This window comes from Pezoporus wallicus, unplaced genomic scaffold, assembly GCF_028554395.1.
Source record: "Pezoporus wallicus isolate ANWC-B61680 ecotype Strahan unplaced genomic scaffold, APGP_CSIRO_Pwel_v1 contig_3952, whole genome shotgun sequence".
Lineage (NCBI taxonomy): Eukaryota > Metazoa > Chordata > Aves > Psittaciformes > Psittacidae > Pezoporus > Pezoporus wallicus.
In genome coordinates this window covers 7,384,873-7,396,900 of record NW_026635034.1, presented here as the reverse complement: position 1 = coordinate 7,396,900, position 12,028 = coordinate 7,384,873, and the positions used below count along the sequence as shown (strand labels likewise).

At 39.4% G+C, this 12,028-nt stretch overlaps 1 long non-coding RNA gene across 1 annotated transcript; it reads right to left on the bottom strand.

The window, feature by feature from the left end:
• Positions 1 to 11,516, bottom strand: LOC130592643 (uncharacterized). Its single transcript, XR_008970621.1, has 3 exons — positions 10,907 to 11,516; positions 5,239 to 5,307; positions 1 to 294 (listed from the first exon to the last, which is right to left on the bottom strand). It is a non-coding gene; the product is annotated as an uncharacterized LOC130592643 (long non-coding RNA).
• Positions 11,517 to 12,028: the final 512 nt, after the last annotated feature.

Genomic DNA, 12,028 nt, shown 5'->3' with positions numbered 1-12,028 from the left:
TAAATTCTCCTTGCTAGCTATGTCTTAGTGCACCTCTCTGTGCTTATCAACATCAGGTACACAAATCATTTTATGCAAGTCGTTAAATTATTAAACTGTAACTGATTGTCAGAGAAATACCTCTTTGTCCTGCTCTTCAATTCCCATAAAACCATTGAGCTGAAGTTTGCAGAGCTGATGATCTTTGTGTTCAGCAGCAGTGATGTGAAGTACTGGTCTCCCTCCTTGCTGGCCTTTACCAAGCTGGTCCTTTTCATCTTCTGCAAACATTCCTCCCTCTTCTCCTGTAGGACACTTATCAGAATTTTCACAGTTTAGACAAATTGCTTTGAACCGTTGCAAACAAACCCCGAAATATTATCCCTGGAGGTACTGTGATGGAGTTGGAAGTTCCATTAACTTCCATTTTTATGAACTTTTTCACTAATTGCATTTTTTGATCAGCAAATTTACTCCAACCCAAGTAAGCAAAAATAAGTATGTCCATCTTCCATATTTCTTTATTAAGAAAGCCTTGATTACGCCAATGAAAACAAATAGTGTGGGAAAGTTTTAGTGCGTGTATTTTCTTAAGTAAATAAAAAGCACAAACAGTAATTATAGCCAGACAACCAATTAATTGGTTGAAATCTAAAAAAAAATAAAAAATAGAAAATAAAACAAGCTATCACCCATTTTTATTAATGTTGGTTGGCCAGACAAGCTGATACCTAGCTATGAAATCCATAAACAATAGCTTTTAGGGGACAAACTTCACTGAAGACATTTACTTCATTTTTACAAATTGTTTTATTTGATGTTTTCATCTGTCAGCTGAGCTTATAATGATGAAGGAGGAAATCCAACCTACATGAGCATATAACTCCATCATTTGTGATACTGCGCAAAGTGGTGGCGTGATGTTTCTATAATATTATAAGAATTAAAAAGTCTCTCTTGGCTCAGACAATTAGTGGCCTATGTGCTTCTGGGGAAATTCCTGTATTTTATCTCAGTTGTATCCTAGGTGACCATAAACCTATTACATTTTATACACATTCATAACACATCTGTCCTGTTTACGCCTGCATGGAATAGTTTAGGCACAGAACTTGTGTTGTTTTAAACAAAGCAATTCCTTTATTTACAAGAACAAGGTGAATTTGGTATCAGCCCACCAAAAGCTGTAGAAGTCAAACAATAATTCATTTGTCCTTTCTAAGATCAGAATAAAACAGATGTTCTTGCTCCTCTAAAACACCTGGATTCTTCAGTATCGGTGACAAAGCACAAGGCCATTCAAGAGATGCCCTAATTCAGATACCCTCAGTACTATTTTTAGGGAAGTACCATATTCATAGCTGGTTTCTAAAACTAAGTCACATTTTAAATCAATCCTTAGCTTGTAAGGGTAAAACTGTTGTATTATATCTCAATTTACTAAAGACATGAGATTACATTAACAGTTTTTCCATGGGGGTCCTAAAGAAAACTTAAGCAGAAGAAATCCTATGACTTCTGTCCTCCAGGAAGGGGAAGCACAACTGATTTTTGTAAGGCTAGTGTTGAACAGAAATACAACTAAAATACACTGGAATGGATTTTTTGTTGTTAATCCCAGTCTATCACGATACATAGGTTGATATATTTAATTATGTGCATACAGGTGGAAAACCTAAAGTTTAACAATAGCACTTGCTTCTTTGATTTAAAAAGAAAAAATTAATCTAGCCTTAGTGCAAGAAAGGGAAATACATATACTACTACGTTCTGTCAGCTATAACCCTGTCAAATTCAATGGGAATCTTGCCAGAGTAACAGTTGCAAACTGAGTTTCCTCAGTCTTACATTTGTCCCAGATGACCTCTTAAATCCCACCTGTAAACTCAGAAGCAAAGTGAAACAAATTTCAAGGCTTAGCATGAAATGCCAGCTGCTGGGTGAATTTTCAGGCTAAGATACTAAGCAAAAGAGATACAGCTTTTTATTAGAATTAATACATTCCAAGTGGGTGGAAATCAGTAACTAGGAGCCTCTTCTTGTAGCTCTCATTTATGCAGAACTCCCTACTGACTCTAACAAAGAGAGCTGAATCAGGCCCTACATTCCTTCAAACACTGTGTCAGCAAGGGATTGGGTGTCTCTGCCTCTGTTTTCCATCCCAGTGTTCCTCTGGCTATGAGATGTCTCAGTTGATCGGGAGTTGCCCCATGATGCAGTTGAAATAATAAAAAAGATAAAAAGAGACCAGGGATTAGACTCTGAACCCACCACATTCCATTTGCAAGGCCTTTCCTTTGAGAAATAACACTATGAGAGCATTGCATACGGCTGTCATAGAATCAGTGATGAATTTAGGTCAGAAGGGACTTGTAGAGGTTATTTGGTCCAGTCCCCTGCTCAGAGCAGGACCAACTTAAGAGTAGGCTGTTCAGGTCCTATCCAGCTGAGTTCTGAGTATCTCCAAGAATGAACATTCCACTTTTCTGGACTAACCTATTCCACTGTTTTACAACCCTCATTGTGATTATTTTTGCTTAATACTTAGTAGGAATTTTCCTTCTTAGAATTTGTGCCAGTGCCTCTCATCCTACCACTGCTCACTATCCAGGAGAGGCAGCCTCTACCTCCTCTATACCCTGAAGGCAGCAGTAAGATCCTCCTTAGCCTTTGCTTCCTAAGTTTGAATGAACCCTCTTCTCAGAAAGCATTGCTGTAGCCCCTAACCATCCCAGGGGCTCTCTGCCAGTCTTGCTGTAGATGTCAATGCTTTTGGGGTTTAGGAGTGGGGTTTTTGTTTTGGTTTGGTTGAATTCTGTTCTTGTATGTTGGTGCCCAGAGCTGCATACAGTACTGCAGATACAGTTTTTCAAGTACCAAAGGAGGGGAAGAACAGCTTCCCTCCACTGCCTGGTTACACTGCCACTAATACAGCCCCATATGCAGTTGGCCACCCTCACTGCAAGGGCACGCAGCTGACTCAGAAATGGTAGTAGTGAGTCTCCAGCCAGTGAATAGTTCAGTACGGCTCTGCTCTGCACTTTCCTTTATTAGTAACTTTCCAAAGGCTGACTTCATTTCCTCAGGTTTTCTAGATACCAGTAAATTGAGACAACCTCATCTAAAGTCTGCAATTTCTTACCGGGTATAAAATCATTTGGGATTCCCCCACCCCATCTGTTGAAAGCATTAGAATTTACTTATGAGAATCACTGGGGCGTTGCTTTATCAGGTTCATAAGTAAGTTTCAGCAGCCAGTCATCTTGCCTCTAAATGGCCATCAGATGCAAGGTCTTTTATACACCACGCTGGATAGAACATGATCCATTTAATAATGCATTTATCTTTCTATATTACATCTTGCACTTCCAGTATTGTTATTTGGGTATATTCAGCCCACAAAAGTCAGTAGGAAACTTCCCATTAACTTTAATTTTGTTTCATAATTAGCCCTTTCTCATTTCTGTATTGGCTTAACCCACAGCAAGCTGATTGCGTCCTAAAACAGATAGTTATAAAGCATATGTATAATGCAAATAATCACATTGCCTTTCTTTATAAGAAAACAGGAAATAACAACTATAGCTAATTCAAACACATATTCATTTTACAAGTAACCAAATGAAGTTAAGGAAGCTATTTGAGTAGGAAGTAGCAATAGATTCCAAATACTGTGGCTCAAAGTGGGAATGAGAAGGGTCAGGAAGAAAGCTCTGTATATTTTTGTGGTTTGGGGTTTTTGGAAACCCTTTTTTTCTTCCCTACAAAGAGAATTAAGATATAATGGTAATTTATAATGTAGAACACTTGAAATGTGAGAAATGTAACTTTTACCAGTGTTTCCAGTACAGATTAATCAGATTAAGATTTAAATGGGGGAAGCAATTCTAGCACTGAAAAAAATAATAACCTTTAAAGCTTTTTTTCCTTAATACTGCCTCTAAAACATCCCTAATGGCTTGCAAGTTATCAACACCAGATCCACCCAAAATTGCTATTACTGTGATGAATGGGGTGGAGTTCAGAAGAGATTGCCTTGCTGCATTTCTTTTTTAAAGGGGCAGGTTTTGACACTTCACAAAGCTTAAATGAAAATGTTGAGCACTGGTTTTAGCTTTGTGAACTCCCTTCAAGACCAAAAATAATACCACATAACTGGAGACGAATAAGAGCAGAGGTCGAACAGGCACACAGTCAGCAGAGGAAATGTCATCTGACACCCGCAAGGGAGAGCCAAGGAAAAATACTCATGGGCAGGAGACGCTTGGGAAAAAAAGACATCTATATCTATCTGTCTATAGAAATTTGGATATATAGTAAGGCTGACTTTTCCCACTCCTGTTCATCAGTAAAAGGAAGGAAGTCTAATTTCATGGATGAAACAGCGGGCGATGTAAATAAGATTCATGCTGCCTTTTCAAGATAAGGAAGTCTTCCAGAGGCTCCAGTCTGGACACATTTTATGATAAACTATTGGGAAAACAGAGCTTCCCTGCACTGCAGTGATCTGGAGAAGCTTCCTTTGGCATTACAAACCTAGTCCAAAGACTTGAGATAACTTTTTTCCCTTCCACTTATTTCAGTGGACTTGAGAGCATGCCCTGACTTCACTGTGGTGAACACTGTTCCATCAGTCAAGCTAAGTTAGAGCAGTGAAGTTTCTGAAAATAGAATATTACTTGAATTCTAATGCATTATGGAGAACCAGAAACAATTACTTCTACACAATTGGCAAACATGTCTTTCCTCCTTTTCAAAATATGTGGTCCTCTCCATTCTCTGGTCCATACACAAGGCTATTTACCTGCCTGAGTTTTTGTCACAAACAGCAGAACAGCAACAAGTCCGTGCAGTGTTGCTGACTAAATATTCAGTCCTGCACAATGAAAATACAAAGAGAATTCTTGGCAGCGTTGTGTAAAACAAGGAATTATTGCTTTTTGAATTTACTCCAACTTGTAAAAAAGTTTTTAGAATTCGCATATGTATCATGCTCTAATACACATGCTCAACACTGACAAATTCAGAGCTAAATGTGTCATAAGAACAACTGCGCTATTGTATCAGTTCAGCATGTCACTGATATGCACGTGCTGGCAATGGTCATTCCCCATGGAATCCTAGAAAATGTTGCTTTTTGAGGGCATCTCAGTATTTGAAATCTTATTAGCCTTTTCCACTTTTCCCCCTCCCCACCAGTGGTATCATAAACTGCATTTTAAAGGTAAGCTGACTGAAGGAACCCTGGTAGCTACTTACCTCACTTTGACAGGTTTGTTTCACAAGCTGTCCTACCTCTTCCTGCAGTCAAAACCTGTATAATGGCATCTGCAAGGAAAAAAGGAAAAGGGGAGAGGGGGATTAAACATATATAAAAAAAGCCAAACACTATCATTTATGCCACTGGCTAAACCCATAATATGGGAAAGGTTAGCCCTGTGCTTAATCAAATCCCTGGAGAAGAGAGCTTTTCTAACACATATGGAACTAAATTCTGTATTCTGTTAACTGTGATTGAAGGACCAGAGTAGAAAGAAAGTCTGAGGAACTTCTTCCACTTATGTAGAAGGAAAGTGGGATGTAGCCAGGGAAGATGCTGGGAAGTACAAAAGTGTGTTAATCTGCAAATCCCAGCGATAAACCTACCCAAGGCTGCACTGCTCAGCCCTACTCCTGAGCTATCAGCAGACAGCCCTGCTTCAAGAAAATGCTGTCTGACAGCTGCCAGGTGTAGAAGTTGCTGTTCCTCAGATGATCAGCAAAATATGTTCCACAGTTGCCAGCACTTCTGCAAGAAAGCATTCAGCAGACAGTGTGGTGATTTAATTTATGAGGTTGCTCATACTCCAGAAGCTCTCAGAAACCCCAAGTGAGGCTGTGGCCCTATTGCACTATACTAAAAGCACAGAAAGCAAGCTCCAATTAGACAATGCCATTCGACACCAGGTCTAGGCAAACAGTAGCAGTGGTGGAAAGACGCTCTGACAGCAAGGCAGAAACATTTGCATTAAGTTGTCCGTCTCTAGGATGACTCCAGGACTTCATTCACCATAACCAGACCTTACAGCTTTTTTACATGATCACTTGCATTTTTAAGTTCTGATTTCCTTGTCAAGTTTCAGTCTTCTGGAACCACAAAAAGGGATGAGAATAATTATAAGGGACAAGGTCGGGGAGGCAGTGCCCTCACTGTAGTGCTGGAACAGCATTGCTCGGACAGGCCTGCCTACAGAATTGCCCAATGTCAGGTAGCATGCCCCAAGCAGCAGCGGATCCTTCCCTACCCAGGCACATGCATTCCCAAAAGCAGGCCCTGCCAGCTTGTTTGAGTAAAGAAACTTCTGCATCAGCTGCCTCCTTGTGCGCTTCTTACAGCTGCACACAATTTTATTTCAACATTATGTATCTTACACCCTTCCTATATAAGTACACATGAATGATTTTGATTTAGTTGGACTGTTGACACTGCTGCTCGAGAGAAGAGTTAAGAACAAGTTAAACTCCCTGGCTGATGAATTGGTCACAACTTCCCACAGGGACTGCTCAGACATCCGCAGTGATAAATAGAGTCAAAGCCTCTACTGGCTTAGCTCATGTTTATTAGAACTATCTGCTAATGACCTAAAGGGAACAATCTTGAGAAGCGTAGCAAATAGTTTCCCCAGCTATTGGTTATTATAACATGCATCACTGACACCGGCAAATAATCTCTCATAAGAGTACAGCAGGAAGACAGGAGTTACGTTTTATGAAGGATTTTACTTTTCACATTTGGTTTCCTTCCAGCTTGGAAACTGAGATACTTCAGTTTTCCACAAAAGAAAAAATCATGTGGAAAAAAGGCCAGGTTTGGATCTCCTAAACTGTTTCATTTCAATTTTGACTTTTTAGAGTCGCAAAAGTTTACAAACGAAGACTCACTTTAAAACAAAAGGTTTCACTCAAATAGTGTTAAAATGTTTTGATTCTTGGAACGCTTTCATTTTTCTTCCATAACTGAATATGAAGACAAACACAATTTTGTGAACTATTTTAAGAGAACTGTATTTTCAAATGGAAAATTGTCAACATTTTCTTTATTGATCCCTTTTACTCCCCTTTCTTTTCTTCCAAACATTAGTCCAAGACATTCTAGAAGAAAATGGAAAAGTTACAAGGGAATAGTTTGAAAAGAGGAGCTAGCTACTGAAAACTGAATCCTCTAAATACATTTTCCTTAATATAATCTCTCTGAGCAGAAAAAGAAGAGACAAGCACCTTATGAGATACCTCATCTTCTCCAAGGACACTGTATTAGCAAGTCATTTCCATACCTTTAAAATACAGAAGCAAAATAAAATTTAGATGAGCACTTATCCACTAACTATTGCTAAATTAAGCCTGTGCTGCACACCTGTATAGCACTGATTACAACATCAGCAACTTCAGCAAAGAACCAGGGGATTACTGGAAAAGTAGAAGTTTCCATTCTGATCCTGTAGGTTCTCATGTATTTTCCAGCTAGTGGAAGCCACATCCTACACAAAATGGCCAACTGGCAAGCTTAAAGGAGGAACCCAGTCATTCGACAGTCTCCATATGTCCCACAACTTGCACAGGCCCAGGCAGCGCTAGACATGCACCAAAACTGGCATGTCCCACAGCACAAACATAGAGCAGCACTACAGACGTGACCGAGTACTGCTGATGTTTCTGCAGCCTCGGCCGCAGTTTGAGTCACCATGACATTGACAGTAACACCCCTCATGAACAGATTTGAGGGCGCAGGAAACAGAAGCTTACTACACAGCTTTAAGATTTTCCTGTACATACTGACTTTAAAGCTGTAGGTGCAGTGTGGCCCTCAGTTAAAGCCAATACATAAAAACCAGCATTGTTTAGAGAGTTAGATTGGCAAGAGTCCCAGTCACTGAACAGGTTTCTCTATACAAAGAAAGGAAGAAGGAAGGAGAGGTAGAACTGTTTTTATTTTTTACAGAATATTAACTATTTATAAATTTATAAATATTAATCTATTGTGATAAAGTGTTATATAAAAGTACATATGGCATAAGACCACTAGAGGGGAGTAAAGTAACTTAAAAGTGAATGTTTCTTCTACTCGGTTTTGCTATACAAATTATATTTGCACATGTTAATTAACAGCTATAGTAAAACCAGAGTATTAAAGAATTGCATTTGCTTAACATTCTAAGCAAAGTTGATTAGATAATTACAGTATTTCTGTACCATTGTCCCCTCTCACTAGGCTGCAGGCTGACAGGGAACATTCATCATCTGGATGAAGCCAGAACACCAGGGGTGGCATTCAGCCAGAACATTTGGCAATAGACATAAATTTCTTTACTTGTATTGAGATTTATAAAGAAACAACACTACATGATGGAAACAGACTCATTTTATCAAGTGTGAAAAATGCACCAGGCTTAAAAGCTTGCTTGGTAGGTAAGTATGTACAAGAGGAAGGAGAATAAGAACCCTGGTTCTCACATAGATCACTGCCCAGGTTTACACAACAGTGAAATACTTACCCAAGCAACAAGAACAGAGAGAAAAGCATGATAAATTTGGAAGTGTGAAGTACTCTGCATCAGAATGCTGGGTGAAATCTCACTACAGCTGCAAGTAATGTGCTCCTGTATCACTGCCAGGTTACCATCATCTCCATTGTAACCCATCTAACACTGTGGGAGACAAGACTGTGCAGTGAATCTGCACAAAAGAGCAAACATTTAAAATAAATTTCAATGGGAAATCTTAGCAACTCCCACAGAACAAAGGGAAACATGAGAACACAGTTCCAACAGCAGAAGAATGGCTTTGACAGTAAATTTTAAGGACAAATGACTGAAATATATATATGCCACTGTGTATCTTAATACTTCTGGGAAGCATACCCAGCTTGAGATTTTATGGGAAAAGGGACACTATACGGTGGTAAGTAGATCTCCAAACTTCACTGGACAGTACCAACTACAAAGTAAAGTAAGAGGTAAGGGGATAATAAGATATAACATTCCAAAGGCGTTAAGGAAAGTCTGGTAAGCAAGCCAGAGCTCTCCTTAGCTGCATCTCCACAGATTATGCTTACGGAAGCTGGATTTAATCACATCAGTCTTGAAAGGCTTTTACAACAACAGATAGGGTGTTTTGCAAAGACTCTAGTAGTTGTGCAGAAGAATGGACAACCGGTTGAACCAGTCTGGAAATGATCAAGCATAGTAGGACCATGAGTGTTGGATCTAAATTTTTTCCATTTATCATTTGGTGTCCTTTGGACTAGTTCCACATTTGCACGCCACAGGAGACCTATGCATCTTAAAAGCTGATGCATGGAAAAAAGAATGAAAGCAATGGTTTTACCTAAGCAAAAGAAAACTGAAGAGGAGAATAGTAATTTTTAAGCATGACATAAAAGAAATCCCTATTTCATGTCCTTGGTACACTGGAGAAGCAGTAATGAGCTTAAGTTGCAGCAGAAGAGTTCAGGTAAGACATAAAGGGAATGGGGAAGCAGCCTTCCATCAGTAAGGATAATACTGCAATGGATTTGTCTTGGCAGTTGTAGAGCCTCTGTTTATTGGACCTTTCAGAACACATTGGACAAACATTCACTAGGACTAACATCAGCACTGGTGATTCTGCCTTGCAGGAGGAAAACAGACTGTGTGACTTTCTTAGAAAGGTAAAGGTGGAAAAGACCTGTAAAAGACCTATGATGATATGTAAATTCTAATTCATTAGTATCCTATAACATGATGAACCAGATAACACAAGAAAAAACAGTATCTCAGACTGATACATACAAATGAACCAATTTCCTACCAGCTGAAGAGGATGGGGAGATCCACACCCACCTCTTAAATCAACAGTAAGCTCAAAAGTACTAGAAAAACCCGGGTTTAATTCCCCATTCAGGCTTCCTAACTGTGTGAACAAGCCAACTAACCCCTATGGCCTCAGTTCCTACTCATGTAACTGTTCATGTGCACAGCAAGTTGCTGTGATACGAGACAAGGTTTCAGATGTGCATATGTTTACCAGAAATAAAGAATGTGAAAAATCAGTTTATGTAAGACCTCTTCTTAATTTTCTTCATTAATAGATACAGGTGCTGCTCTTTCCAGCTGAAAGATGCCACCGAAGAGAGAAGCTAAAACATTAGCATCTGTTAACCAACAGTTAACATATTCATTGCTCAAAACATGCATGACTTAAATCATGCGCATTCCTGTTCTGTACGTCACACATAAAGCTAATTGTACATAACATGTTTATAAAAGATGTTCTTAAAATTACCATTTAAATATAGCATTAAAAAGTAATTCAAAAGTTGTTCTATCATATTTTAGTACAAAGTACTGACACATTTTCACGAAGAGGAATGTACAGACATAAATAAATCAGCTGAAGCAAATAAAGATACATCAAGGAAAGAATACTGCTGCATTCTGCTACTTTGAGGATGGACCTGGGGTGTGGTTAAACAATGTTTAAGCTAATCTGCAACATCACTAGCATGAAATTAGATCTGGCTCCTACAGCATAAATGCAGTATTAAAGCAGGCAATTACCTGAATCAAAAAGACATGAGAGCAGGTAATGAATTCTTGACTAAAACACGTAAGTTCTTTCAGCAGTATAACCTAGTGGGTGAAAAACCACGGCAAATTTACTGCAAGAGACTCATCTAGTGGCTCTGTTACAATACTGGCTCAACTATGCAAGTCCAACTACATATATTGCAACACTACATCCCCCTTTCCGACTGATGTCAGCTGTCCAATTTCAGGAGTTGCCACCCCTTATGCTAGCCTGTTATTGCTTCATTTTTTCCTGCTGACGTTGGAAAGAGGGCTAAGGAATGCTTTTGAGTAATTGTTAATTCTTGGGCTAAATATCTTCTTGTTCCTCAGACTTTACTCACCAGGGAATAATTGCTGCTGTTTGGGTATGGATCTTTCCTCCAGGCTTCTGCAGTAGATTCTCATTAAGGAAAACTTGGCAGGTCTGGAGCTCTCTGGAGTTGTCAGTGCAACAAGACACACAATAAACGTTAGGCGAGCAACAATTTAACTGAACCTCTACCCACATCCACCTTCTCACATGCACTGCAGTTTTAGTCACTGAAGTTCCCTGGTGTGGTGATGCAGTAAGATACAACTGAAATAGCAACCAAATGTAGTTGGGCACCTAATGTCTATATTTAAATACTCTCCCTTTTAGTAGCTGGGATTGGAAAGATTTCCCCCTTCCTCCCTCTTTTGCCACATATGCATAACATCTTCCTGCTCTATAAGAGTAGGAACCCTCACAAGAGAACCTTTGCTCACATCAGGTTATGGAGCTGCTGAAGAAAACTCCCTCGTTTCCTCACTGTAGCTGGGATCTGCTGCACCCTTGGCTTTCTTCAGAGCAGTCAGTAAAGAGGAAGATCCCTTCTCATCACTGTGGAACCCCAGCTTCTAAATTAAATACATAAAAATCATCAGCTGTTCAAAGCTTTAGCAGGACTAGAGTTATTAAAGTACTTCATATGCACTAAAACCACTCAGCTTTCAAACACAGGAAATTTTCTTAAAGCTAGAGAACTGACAGTCAGTTCTGCACACAAACAACATTGAACAAGATGACAGAAATCACAAAGTGTTCTGCACAGTGGCACAGAGTGTGGCTTTTTGGGGAGCAACTACAGAGCAGCTCTTGACCACACCACAGATGAAGGATTACTTGGAAAAGTAGGTTTGGTCCACACTGAGGAGTTGGATGTTTAGTTTTACAGACGCAAGCTTTCTTCATCTGGGTAAGGTTTCTGGACTTGCCCAAGGAGTGAATTAATGTGGTGTATTGGTTTAAACACTTGTACAAGTACCTGTCATGCAGGAATAAATGTGCTGCTTCTTTACCTTGTGCAATTTGGGGAAAAATGCTTAAGCTAACCCAAAAAAGCCACTCATCATTGAAAAAAATATCTCCACGTGGGGCTTAGAGGACAACTAGTAAAAACTTTCCTCTGCAGACAAGGCCACAGCTATTTCCTCAGCTAAGA